Genomic DNA, 14,694 nt, shown 5'->3' on the forward strand with positions numbered 1-14,694 from the left:
AAAGGCTGAAATCCAAAACACTTTCCCAGCTAAGTCAAAAAAGAACCAGTAGTTGGGGGGGGGGGTGTGGGTGTGGGTGTGGAGGTTGTTTTTTTAACATCGTTTCAAAAGAGCTTTATAGCAGTTTGTTCTTCTGGTTTTCCAGATTTGATATTAAGAAAAAGGAATTAGGTGTCATAATATGCTTTTTTTGCTAGCACATTGGCTGGTATTTTTGAAGAGTGAGAGGTTACATCTAACTGATCCCTTGAACTACGCTCTCTATACCCACACGTCTGCTGTCTCTTAGATGTCTGACTATTACATTGCTAGCTCCTCTGGGACGAGAATATTTGTGTTATAAATATGAAATATCTAGTATTTGATTGCCTTGATGGATTCATAACTGGATTTCCTAGATGCTACAGTAACACAAAGAACAGCAACGATAAGATACAAGGAAGACTAGTTCCTTAGTAATGCATCTGCTAATTGAGTGAATTTTGCACATTTTGACCAAGTTTCCTAATCTCCACCTAATTTTCATATTTAGTATCTTCTTTGATCATTTTGTTACACATCTTTCTTCATCTTATTATCGATCAGATAATCTTTACACAGTGAAGCTCCTTTAACAGTGCTAGCATGTCATGGTGCAGTTATGGGGTGGGTTGTGACTGCAACTGGCATGGGCAGACAAGCATAAAGAACTTTAAAAGCTCTATGGCATTCTTTACTGACATTTTGTTCTCATGTAAGATTTCTTTATATGTAGCTTCCTACCATTTCTGATCAATTAGTTGGCTTCTTGTCACCGGAAGATGGTGAGCTAGTGTCAATTGTACATGCATAAGTTAATTCTTGGCAGTCCCACATAGACATGAAATAAGTGCAGAAAGTTGCATTTCATTTCCCAGGAATGCAAGTTCCTGCAGAGACATTATACTCGTACTCTGTACTGATCTAACAGACCAGCAGTGAGTTCTGGAGGACAGATCAGAGCTGAGGTCTGAGGACCACAGTACACAGCTTGTTTCTTCAACATGGTGGACATCGGTACAACAATGGAGAGTCCATTGGAAGAGTGCAAGAGACACAGATTTATGAGGTAGTTCTACCTTTTCCAGAGTGTTTATGCATAATAAAACAAAAAATAAAATGAAACAAAACAAAAACTGAACCTAAAAAACCCACCCCACTCCCCCAATCCCCCTAAAATAAATACAGAAAAAAAAAATCTTTCAAAACTCAACTCTATAGCGTTCAAGTCTTCTTATGTAGAGACAATGAAACAGAAGAACAAGCTGCAGTTATTATGATACTTAATATTCAAGACTTCATGTACCAATCTCAGTGTTACTTCCTTTAGGAAAGGTTTGTCAAAGTTGCAGAAAACTTTTTATGGTCAAAACAACTGAGCTTCCACAGAAAGATACACAGAAGGAAATTTTCTTGTTGTTTGGACATTCAGGTGAGAAGCAAGAAACCTGGGGTTCAAAGCCAGAGGTGTCATAATTCAGAACAGGAAATCTGTGTCATATTGGCTGTTCCATGCCTTCATGACCCATATGTAACCTGAGTTTCCTTACAACCAAAGTCTTTGCTACTCTGGATTACATCTCATAATATAGTATTTCAGAAGTGGGAGATGAACCTTAGGAAGGTTTTCGTTTAATCTTGTTGCTGATAGTACACTGTTTAGAATTGTCATGTAATTCTATAAGGCAGAAATAGTGTTTTACCAGTAGCAGGGGTAAAAGCAAGGATGGGAACATGAACAACCCAGAAGTGCAAGACTGAGATCTGGGTGATGTACCTGCCCACTGTGTGATACTGAAGAGCCTGGACAAGAGTTTGTAATGAAAACCCTAACTGCAGCGTTTGCAGTATGCTGCAGACCAATTGATGCCTCTGGCATACCACATAATAACAATCCTCCTGGGTTTTTGTGCAAAATGCCAAATTTGTCTGTGTTCTTCAGGTTTGCTGTCTATGGTAGATTTTCTTCCCAGTTAGATTACCAAAGACACTGCATAAAGCAATATATCATTTTAATGGGTTCTGCAACACATTAATGATAGCTCTTCAACTGTATATAGAGGGTTTTTTCCTGCCCATGCTCCACTTTGTTAAATTTTTCATTTTATAACCACAGTAAACCACAAAGTCATACTTCAAATTATTTTCTTCCTTTCAGGTGCACGGTGTACAATTTACCATGTTACCTGGAGTAAATTGTTTCTAGTGTAGTGTTTCTGCAGTGCTGAAATTAAAACCTTCATTGTTTCTAGCATGTAGCATTGGCTTCTGAGAGTACTAGCGATGAATGCAGACCCTAGATGAAGGACTTCAGTAGTTTGAAGTCATGTTGCTATGTTGCATCTCATGCTCAGAAGTGAGCTGAATGTTTTGAAGCCATTTTACCCCTGAAATCACACTGACACATCTTATCTCAAATTTTCATGGCTTCCTAGCCATTAGAGCAAAAAAAAATTGTTACAGAGAAAGTCATTCCCCTTTTTCCATCTACACTAAAATGTTAGAACATAAACCCATAATCATAGATCACTCAGCAGCTAAAATCAATACAGTGCTAACTAAGCAAAATTTGAACACCTAAACTCTGAAAAATGAATAAAAATAAACTACAGTTTTGCCAGGCATCCTAACGTGATTGAATCCATGGGACAAAAGGAACTTCTTTTTGCTTAAAAAACAATGATGTGATACTTTAGTTTGAACAATAACATGGAATAATTTTGAAAGAAATGTCAGTAATATGAAAAGACAGTCATTAGTTATTTCTACCACTCAGGTGAAAAAATACTAGCGAATTCTTGTGTTAGAGTATGCAGCAATATATACTGCCATGATAAAAGATGGTAGACCGATCTCAAGTGGCTGTAAGTGTGCAAGGTGAAGAAACAGGTAATTTTATTTCCTCATTTTGCTTCCTTGGCTTTTTCAGCAAAGTTGGAAACGTCATTCTCTTCAGGAATGATGAGAAACCAGGCAAACAACAAGGTCACCTCCTTTCATCTACTTAGTGCTACAGTGAAAGACATCCTTCAACAGGGTGTAGTCTTTCAGACAATACCCAGGATTTGACTCAAAGCATAACAAACACTTCTCAGAAGTCTAAATAGATGCAAGGTTATATTGCACTCCTAGAGAAAGGAATTATTGTCTTGCATAATTAAGTGGATCATTTTGGTACTGACTTAAAGAAAAAAAAACAACCCCAAATTAATGAAACAGTTCTGCCAAAACAGTGGAAAGTTTTCTGTATGTTTTCTATGACGTTCCCTACAAACCCTAAACTTTTCTTTAGATTGAGGCATTTTGAATCCCCTGATTTGATAAATTAACAACAGCAAAAAAACTTTACCAAAGAAAAGCATATGAAAAATTCTCACCAAAAAAAACATCCATGCAAGTCTTTTGGAAAGATGGTAGGGAAACTTGTAAATGAAGCCTTATAGTAAGAATTTGGCAGAGTTGGGGGTGTTACACATTTTATATGGCTTTTAGCGATAGTGTCTAAAACCAAGTCTGAAAACTTAAATGCAACCTGAGTTGATGTTAATATGATTTTTCCTATAGCTAGTGAACAATACAGTAACTGTGTTTAGTTTAGTCGTAAACTGGATCCATCAAATGTGTTTCATTGATCGTAACATTGAACAGTATACCTTGCACTGCATGTCAGAAAGTTACCACTGTACATGAAAATAAACCTTATGATTTTATCATTTCCATTAGAAATGGTTTTAAACGGGCCGTCCCTTTGTAGCTGCTAGTCTGCTTGAATTACTCCATATTTATTCACACAACTCTGCTCATTAGTGCATCATGAACACAAAAGCAAGCTGCCACTTATTAGCATAGAACATAAACAATGTTGAATCTCCATATTCTTTTGCTGTTCTTTGATCTTCCTCTCTTTTATTACTATTTCATTATTTTATCATGGCAATGAAATGTAGTAAAATCTCCCTAAAACACTCTTTATGACTTGTTTTCATCACCACCAGCTTGTTAATGGCATGTGAGGAAGAGAAATTAAACTTTCTCCTTCTCAATACTACATAGTGACTGCAGATATTACAATGAAATCCCAAAATGATCAACAGCAAGTGTCTATCACTGCTCTTGCAGTTTCAATTAAAGACAACTAATTCTGTTCATACACGTCCTTGAGACCTAGCGGGGACTGTGCTCAGAAGCTTGTTTTTCCCCCATCAGATGCATGTCTGAAAATGGCTAGGCATTTTGCAGCTGGTAAAACAATTCCCAGATTAATCTCAATTTATTTTGAGCATTGTACTTCTTGCTCTGTGTTCTGAGAGTCATCCAGTTAACTGAATATCCCAATTTCCCTGTTTGCAAAATAAGCCTGATATAACCTGTCTGATGGAGGTCTCCCAAGGTTACTACAGTGGCCACAGGTTACAAGGCACTGTAGAAGAACTACCAGTCTGTGCTTTGCAGGAGATCAAAATCATGATTTCTCTTGGCTTAAAAGCAATTCCATGAATCAAAGTGCTTTGTGCAATCCTGAAATGAAAAATGCTACATAAAAAAGTTATTATTATGAGTTTCGCCTCAAAGCTGTTAAAAGCTCATATTTCTTTTGGATAGAGGTAGTTATGAGATTTTAGCTGTAACACAAAAGAAAGTGCCTTGCACTCTGTTGAACTTAGTAGCTGTTGGTTGGAATTGGCACAGCTTCCTCATAAACTACAGTTACCTCCAGAAAAATGATTTGGTGAAAAGTTTGAAAGGTATGTGCAATGACGTAAGTGGACCCATATATACCACACTGAGACCTCAGCAACATATATCAACATGTTCCATAGAAAACAAGATGGAATGGAGGCATATAAGAATTCAACCTTTACCAATACTTCTGAAGTATTATTTCAAGTACTGGTCATTAATCACATGCACTTCTGTATTACGGAGTTTACCTATAGGCTCCAAAACCATGGAACTTCACAAGGACTCCACATCCTATAAATGTTTGCCAGTGTATAGACCCAAAAGAAAACAAGTGAACATCACACTGGTATTAAGCTCGTGTTGATTTTGACATGCTATTTTAGTTCCATTAATTTTGGCCACAAAATTTATTGGCACAGACTTTTTCGTTTAGACAAAACAATAATGTTCACATTTTCCTTCTGGTCCAATTGATATATGAAGGCTCTGAGATGCTGCTGAGCAAAGTAGAGGTATATTTTCTAGGAGGCTATAAAACTGTCAGTTCTGGCTGAGATGTTTCCGAAACAGTCTCACTACCTGATGTTAACCTTTCACATACTGTCACTGTATTCTGTATGATCTGACTTGTTTTAATTATCTCACCCTCCAAAGAATGTTTTCATTATAGTAAGGACGTCTAAATAGTCAATTCTTTGCTTTTTAATGCAACACCTCCACATACATCTATACTTCACCTAAAAAAATTCTGTGAAATTTATGGTGATTAACTTCAGCAGCTGCAGTTTTGAATTTTAGAGTAACAGAATGGGCATGAGCTGGGGACCAGGCACCCGTGGAGCTGGGGCAGGGAGTCCTTCCTTTGCCGTCACACCAGCCTCCCAGCCCAGCTGCTGCTGGACCATAGGGCTTGTGACCCACACCATTAGCTCTTTTCTGTCAAGATAAACATAAACCCTCTTTTAAAAAAAAAAAAAAAAAAAAAAAGAAAGAAAATGCAAGGATACAAAGGTACACATTTTTCTTCTGGCGGCCAAGTGCAAGTCTGGCCTTTCTGAAAAGGGATTTCACTACAAAAAGGAGGTAAGATCTTGCAAACAAGCTGTGTATTCATATTGCAACTTTTCTGCTCCAAACCTGCGCAAGAGCTGTTTCTACACACATTGCTTGCAAACATTAGTTCAAAGATAGTCAAATAGACTGTATGCTATGTTAATATCTTGGCATAGCAGACTAAGGCAAAAGCTCCACAAGTTAGGGATGCAGAAGCTGCTGCCCCATTCCTCAGGCACACTCACTGTTAAGTGCACCACTAGCATGCTCCAGCACTTAACTCGCGGAGAAAAAAAACCTCAGGAGGTAGGAAGAGGAACCTGGAAGTCCTGCAGAAAAAGGACTTCTTGCATTGTTTGTAAGAAGTTAAAAACAAGCAAATATATCACTTGCTGATATCACCCTGGGCTAACAGAAATCCATGACAGGGTTCCTGTATATGCAAATATCACAGGACCCGTCACTGGCCCCTCATTCCCGTGCAGTGGTCTGTGCCTTAAACAGAGCTTTTACAGACCTTTCAGTGTCAGGCAGCTTCGGTTACAAAGAAATGTCACTAATTAAAAGCCTGTCCTAGAGCACTAATTAATGCAGAAATGTTCCTTTCTGAGGGGAGCTCTGGGCTGGGTGCCGGGGGTGCCGGTGTAGCCCCTCCCAGGGTGGCCCTGGGTAGCGTTGGGTTGTGGGCACTGGGGAGGACCAGCCACTGTCTTGGTGGGAGTTGGGGAGCAACCCAAAAGCTATTGCCAGCCTGGGACCCCCGACACCAAACCATCCTCCAGAGTCGTTTCTGCAGCAGCATAGTTAGATTACCTAAAAATGAGGGGATTGAAATTATATGCTCAACCCAGTAATACCTCAGTCACTGTAACCAGAAGACTTCCGAAGCATTTCTGTGCAAGATACCCACTTTATTCATGTGAAGCTAGAGCACTATAAACTGTAGGTGATAACCTTCCTGTGCCCCTGTCTCTGCTGTAAACTAGGCTTTCTGAGGACTCAAGTGAAATGCAAGATAAGGTAGCATCTGAGACTGAAATTTCACCTGTGTTTTATTATGCAAAAGAATTCCATAATTGATCTTTTAGTGGGTTGGGAAAGCAGGGATTGCCTATTTCTGAGGTGATGCAAACCTTTGTTTTGCTGCTTCTTTTTAAGGTGATGCAAAGTTTTTGAATACCAGCCCCTGCATAATGATCTCCCCCGTGGCAGTGTCTCTCCTGGGTTACAAAGGCAACGCTGCCATTGCTGCAGGGTCTTCTGCGGGCTGATTTGTTTTCCAATCCTTGTGAATGTTTTGTATTTTAGTCACTTTTGCTCCTCAGATCCTCCCGGAGTTTTAAAAATTATCTCACAATGAAGTTTTACACAGATTCAACATCAGGTCTTTAAGTAACATACATCTGCCTTTGTAAAAGAAAATAGCACCTTTTGGTACCAATGTTTTTGCAAATATTAAAGCTAGTGACTGCTTGCTGCAGAATCTAGTATTTATGACTTTTGTTGGGGAAACACTTCATTTTCCTATAGACCTCACATCCATTCATGTAGAGCACACTAAGATCTCTTTTGAAAATAAAGGAGTAAATAAGCCATACATATTTATAATACAATAAAATCACTCTTTTCTGGTTATAGCAGAGGGATCAGTTGAGAAACAGAAATTGGGACACTCTGTTTATCAAAGCCACCCTCTTTTTTATTAAAACAGTGAAACAAGACTTCATTGTATATATGTTGCAGGATTAACAGCATATTTTAAAGGTAGATGTTGATTCATACACATCAGTCATTTTCTGACCATAAAAGTGACTTTTAGGGATCTGAGAGATAGAAACAGTTGTCTTAAATCAGCCTGTTGCTCACCATTCATTAGCAATGAGGAATGCTGATATTCCTATCCCCCTTGCCTCTTTGTATCCCAGTTCCTTTTGTATCACCAGCTCCTCCTTTCTTTCCCCCCCCTCATGACTTCCCCTTGTATTTCTGGTCAACCTGTTGTTCTGGCATGATAGGCACAACTTCTTGCTTCTCCACAATACTGCACTGACTGTCATCCAGACTGAGCAAGGAAAATGTGACCAGAGCAAAGAGGATGAGAGTGGGGCACCAGTAAGATGTCCCTAGTGTGGCCAGCAGCCCTGCCTGTGAAAACCAACTGGCCTGGCAGGGCTGGAAGAGTGACAGCAGTGACTCTCTCCTGAAGGACATTTGATTTTTTTTCCCCATGAAGTATGATATCATTCTCCCTCTTCCCCCCTTCCCTTATATTTCCACCAGTACAATCTTCCAATTTTTTTTTCATTCACAAAATGTTTCCTTCCCCATGGTCAATGTTGCTTGAAAGTCAATGTTTCAATATCTGCTTCCTCACTATGCAGTGAGAGATTTCCTTAGATGGGGTCTTTTAACACCCCCTGCAAGGACACTTTGCAGTGTCCTATCTCCACAGTTACCTCTATTACCATTTTAATATTTTTCTGGTCACAGGTGGTGTGCATGTTTCCTGGACAGTTTCTATTTCTGAACAGTGAGCAAACATTTTTCTTTAATTCCAGCTTAACACCACTTTGAGGACAAGTCTTATTAGATAATCAAAGCTTGAACTGCACAGGAAAAGGAGGTGGAAAAAAGAGGACGATGAACAGGAGAAGGGGGAAAATACACAAGAAATATGAGGAAAAAAGTTACAAAATGAAAAGGTGAGAATAAGTATGAAACAGAAAGGTGAAAAACCTCCAATACATTTTGATTTCTAAAGGAGTAAGAACACAGGTACAGACCTACAAAGCCTACGGACACATACTATCCAAATGCTAGACCCTCTGCACTCCAAGACAGGAGTCATGTGGAAAACCCATTTTTAAGTGATTTTCTAGTACATGAGAAACTCTGTTACAATTGTGCTACAAAAATTACTTTGCATGTACTTCTGCTACTGAGTTCAAAAGAGAGGTGATCAGACAGTCAGTGAAGATCAAAACTTTATGAGGAAGAAATGTTTAGATTACATTTTATTGCATCATATACTTCCTTAACGATTGTAAAAAAAAAAATCTGGCAAGATTAAAGAGCATGCTATGAAGCATTAAGTCTCATTGTCTTTTCTGCATTGCCACGGCTTGGCCAGCGTACAGCTACCGGCAAGCAGTAATTGAATACCTCAAATGAGGCTGTTTGTACTTGCTGAATATACTGTTTGAACACCCTCTTGGTATTGTGAAGTGGCAGCCAGCTACTGGTGAGGCTGAGAAACCCTGCTGTTCCTGGTGCCTGCAGGAAGGCACAAAAATTCAGGGGAAGATTAGAATGACAGGGTTGAAACAAAATAGTCCCCTTGCTACCCTTAGCGGTGTGGACTTGTTGTCAACCCAAGGTAAGCTTTGCCATGACATGCTGACTGGAACTGGGACAAGACAGTGGAGCAGCTAAAGCCTCAGCTTCAGTTTTAAACAGAAGGAATATTATCAACTCAAAGATATGGTTCTGACCCACGAAAATCTGAGCTATATTCTAAAAATGCAATAGTTAGAAGGCTAGAAGGACATCAGAGAAGAAATTTCCCAGCATTATAGCTTAGGGAGTAAGGAACTCAGGTGAGAGGGAAAAACTTATTTGTATCTGTTTTGGTGCTTTTAAAAAAAAAAAAAAATTTTTTTTAATTCAGTGATGGCATCATACATTCATGTATCCCCATGGATCATGCATCTTAAACAAGGTCTTTTCTCTACCAGTTAAGTGACCTAAGTGTTACCCTGCAGAATTAAACACACTGGCATTCTCCAGCACTAACTTCATGCTGGTTTATAACTGTGACAGAGGAACTGCCCTCCAAACGTGGACTCTTCCCTCACTGACCTCTTTAAAGCAGGCCAGGGCCCTTTCTGTCCCTTTTCCCACCCAGGAAGCAGCTGCCAGCTACTTGTGGCATTCAAAGTTTAGTGATTAGGGAGAGGGAAGAGGTAGAAAATTATTACAGGGAATTTGTCAAAAGTTAGTATAGATGGAGCATGTATATATATAGTGCAGCATCCTACACATCCAACTGCTTTATTTCTGTGAGGTGGTAAAACATCTCCAAGCTAAAAAAAAAAAAAAAAAAAAAAATCAGTTTTCCTTGAAGCAGAAAATTATTTTATTACAACATGGCAACCCCTCTTTGCGTTGGGGTAGGGTGCCAGCGCCAAGAGTTCCGATTTCTCAGTGCTAATCAGCCCTCTGAAGTTGATACTGCTTGAAGGAAACTACTCAGATTTTCCCAGTTTGACTTCTAACATCTTTCTGTGTTTTATACTGTCAGACATCTGTACCCTAGTTTCTTTATGCTTAAAAATACTTACATTGTTATAGATAGGACATCTCTGGTCAAGAGCAGAGTTCATCTGACAAACCCAATGCATTTTTATTTCATTCCATTTCTGAAAAATCTAATTTTTGCATAGGGATCCCTGGATCAGCTGGCTGATCAATATGTTATGCTAACTGATCATTTTCAGCCTGGATTTAGTAGTAGTAATCTGGAAGATCTTCAAAGCAATTTTCAAGAGTTAACAACTTTGACAACAGTGACAAAAATGACAATAGCGGCAACAGGCTGTTTTGCCAAGTGCAAAAGATTTGAGTTTAGAAAAGGTGCTGCAATCCAAAATGATAAGAAATCCATAACCTCAGAAGAGACCCCGAAACTCCACAAGACAAAAAGCAGTCCTATGAAAGAAAAGGCCTAAATTATTTTTAATTGGAAGGTTTCTGTTCTTGTTTCTGAAAATGTAAAGTGAACTCAGAGTAAGTTTTCAAACTTTCCCATGCAGTTACAGGCCTAGAGATTTCACCTAAATGAAAGCAGACAGTCTTACAATCACCAATCTTCAATAGACAGGTCATTAACAGCAAATGTCAGTAGGTTTCAACTTAAAATCACAAAGTTGGCAGTGCAGAAAGGCAAATCAAACCTATAGAGTTCAGGCACATTTGGGTTCAATGGTCCTTATTTTTAGCACAAGTCCATTTCAAGAAACAGCTTTAAGTGTATTGGGATAAAAGTCACACATCAAAAGGACAAGAGTGGTGTAGAGGAACCCTTAAAGGCCTGTGGTAAACTTAGAAACTTCACTAGCCATCAGTCTAGGGCAGCAGCATGGAACAAAGCTACAGCTGTGTCACCCGAGGTTATCACTGCAGCTCCTCATGTGGGGCAACGCTGGGGGGGACAGGGTCTCACTAGTACCCAGAAGTTTTAGATAGTGATGAAGCAGCAATTATTTTTATTTTTGCAAAACTTAAATTGTTGAAGGACTCTCCGAACACTAACTTCCTGAGAGTGGAAATTCCCAGAAAGTGAGTTGAGTGTAGAGAGTAATGATCATGTAATGAATGACCTTGAGCATGACTGGGAGAATGTTAATGAACTTTGTGTTAGAAAGGAGGTACTAAATCAGAAAATATCAGGAAAGAATATTAATGGTCAATCATGTAAGATGTTCTCATCAGACATTAAATTTCCCTAAATCAAATTGCACAGAAAATGACTACTATATTACTTCAGTTACAGTAGCTATTCTAGTTTTACAAATGCATAAAATGCAATAAAAGGCTATGGTAATTTGTAAATTCCAACCAAGTCCCTTGCATGCAATTTATAGTACTGCATACTGTGAGGAAATAAAATTAAATTAAAAAAATCTTTACAGAAGGAAAATCTGTTTTCCCTTGAGAGAAAAGTGAGCTTATTAGCTGACAGCCAATACTTCTGCAAAAACCTCTGCTTTTTAGCATTCTTATAGCTTTCAGCAGATTCCTTTGTACTGCAGCTCCCAAATTTCTGTAGTAGAGTGCAATAACAAATAACAGTTTATGCTTCCATTGCACCTTGTCTCCTATTGCAATTTGTCTGTGATTTACATTCGTTAAAATGCCAGGCTTTGCCATGAAGTAGGTAAGCACTATGGTCTGTATCCAAAAACCTCACTAAATGCCAAAGCAAAAGTTCCTACTGGGTTACCTTATTAAAGCTTTTTATAGTTGTGCCATAGACAGAAAAGATAGTTCTTCAGGTTGATCTGTACATCTCAGACCTGGTAAACATGAAATTTAGGCACAGTAATTTTTATATTTTTGTACCTTGGAGAAAGTATACTCTCGATTATTTTTTTGTTTTTATTTATTTTAAAGCAGGGTATACCAATACCAGTCAGTCATTTTGCTGTGAAGACTACATCTTGGCAAGTGATCCCTTCCCCCTAGAGTCTATGCATGCTAGCTTGATATCTATTAGAAACCAACCAATGAGTTTCTACAGGTGAAAGGAGTTACGCAGCTGGCTTAATGTTAAAAGAAGTGTCCTTGTTCTTTTAGCATGTCATCCTGGTACTACTGCCACAAAATTGAGATAAATTAATAACCATGTGGATACTTTGCACGTTTCACTTGTCAGAATACTGGCGGGTATGCTGCTGAGGTCTCTTTGCTCCAGATGAATGAACATGGGTATGGTTTAGCACCTCTAGTTTGATAACAACATATGGTGTTCTAATTAGTATTTACTAGGTTTTTGTGTCTGTTTAGACTTCTTCATAAATTTCTTGCCAGAACTATTCTAGAGACTAGAGTCTCTTGTAACAGTAGTATAAGGGACAAATAAATATTCTAAACTGGAAGACACAGTGCTGATATATTCACTTGCATGTAGCACAGATGGGAACTTATGTAGAGCATAAATCTTTTGCAAATGTCAGTTTTCCTTCATGAACTGGAAGGACCTCTTCTCCAGATAATCGATTAGAAAAATATAACCACTGCTTCTTCATTTGCTTTAGCAGTTATTCTGAAAAGGTCTTGAAGGATTTTAAAGCAATTCACCATAAAGTGTACCAGTGATATGCAGTAAGAGAATAACGTAAGGGACTTCATGCTACTGTTTGATAAATACCTTTTCGTCTACATTAGCTGCCGGTTCCAAGGTGTCCAGATGCTCTTGTAATCAAGACTCTTAAGCTTATACTGGCTGGTTTGCTGTTGATTGCAAATAATTTCTGTTTTTTTCAAAACTTTGCTGTGATAGGATCAGGATGTCCATTATAGCAAGACCTGGAAGCAACAGTGAGAGAACCTAACATGTCAGAGAGCAGGTGGAGTACTTGGCCTGCCAATCTGGCCACAAGGTGGTTTGTTTCCCATTGTACATTATTGCCAGGAAACTAGTAAAAAAAATTAAACCCAGAGACGAGTTTTTGGTCAGAGCCCCAAATCCCCTATAGGGATCTCAAAATTTCAGGGTTTCTAGAAACACCCATCCTGATCATAATTTGGTTAGAAAGTTTAGTAGTCCTCCATACTGTGAAGGGCTTAGGAGCTTTGGGGAAAAAAAAATAAAATAAGAACCTCAAAAATGAAATATGCAATCAGCAGGAGCAGCAAAAGCCCCAAAACAACTACCAATCACATTTCCTTTGAAAGTCAGGGTCTGAGTCAGATATCAGCTGCCCCAGAATTTTTATTGAGTAGTGCAGATCACAGGTTTTATTTTCTTCGTAATTTTTTGTAACACAATACTGTTCCTAGAATTCCAAATTTGTCAAACCTAAAAGCAAGAATTGCTCTGAGGTGTTCAGGGCACACTGACAGTACTCTGCTGAAATTAGTGGACTCTTATTCTTCTCACTGTCTGACTCGAAGAGCTATCATCATTTCATCCAGATGCTTGTATTAAAGTACACCACTATTCTCAGCTCTTAAAAGGACTAAATGAAAAGCTCAAAAACTGGAGAAAACACACCATTCTCTTTGTGAATATATTGTGGGCGTCTTCTCTCCTTTCCTGACACATCTGCTTCCCCCCAAGCGGGTACGGCTCCCGCCGGAGACGTTTGCTCACCCAGCTGAGCAGCACCCTCCGCCAGCCAGAGGTGACTCACCACATGCCCTGAACAAGCCCCAGCTCGACGCCTCTGCGCAGATGTCCCAGCGAGCGAGCATTAGTGTTTTTTACTCTTTGCAGCCCTCAAAGTTGACGCTCAAGCTAAAAAAAGCACTCACGATCCTGCTTAGCATCAGTTTCATACATACTGAATTTCCCTTATTAGAAAATGAACGGGTAGAAATCAGCTAGTGACCTTTTTAGTCTTCTGGGGGCATCACTAGAGCAAAAGGTACTGTCTAAATCTAGAAATAGATTTCTATTCTAAATATATATTGTTTCTCTGACCCCTCCTAAATCTGCTTTCCAGATAAAATAAAAAGCAGTTTTAATTATTTTCACCTGATTTCCAGGGAAGTTAAGGGTTAGATTTGACATTATCTAGAGAAGGAATTTGAAGCGCTCTGATTCTGAATAAGAAGATTTAAGTCATTGCAGCCGAGGCAGATTATTGCTCATATCCTTTTATGAACAGGCAGAGCGTGAAAAGATATTTCTATACAGCAAATCCACGTAATAAACTATTCCTTTTGACAGCCTGCGCTGCTTCAGCCATTTGGATTACTTGCTTATGTGACCTCAGCCACACACGCATACGACAGAGCCCAAAATAGATCCGGAAGATGAGTCATGATGTTCAGGAAGGATTTCAAAACAAAAGGACCTATTTACTCTTACAGCTGTCTCCAGAAGCTCGTACGATTGTACAATGGGGTTATTGATTTGTTCTCATTATCTGCATCTGAGAAGTTCATTTGGTTTTGTTTTGGGTTGGGGGGGTGGTTGCAGCAGGTAATTAAAACATGAATTCAGTTCTTCAGAGGAAATGTTTCAGCAATAAATATGCCACACACATTCTGGATGATCTAAAATGGGAACGGCATTTCTAGGACATCCTCAACATTGTAGGGATTTTACTTCTTGCTTGCCAAATCCCATACAATTGCGTAGCAGTTTAATTCAGCATTGGGGAAGATATGAAATACAATGTTTTTCTGTCACTGCACTATAAATGCTCCACGCTT

The sequence above is a fragment of the Phaethon aethereus genome, assembly GCF_964289735.1.
Source record: "Phaethon aethereus genome assembly, chromosome: 2".
Lineage (NCBI taxonomy): Eukaryota > Metazoa > Chordata > Aves > Phaethontiformes > Phaethontidae > Phaethon > Phaethon aethereus.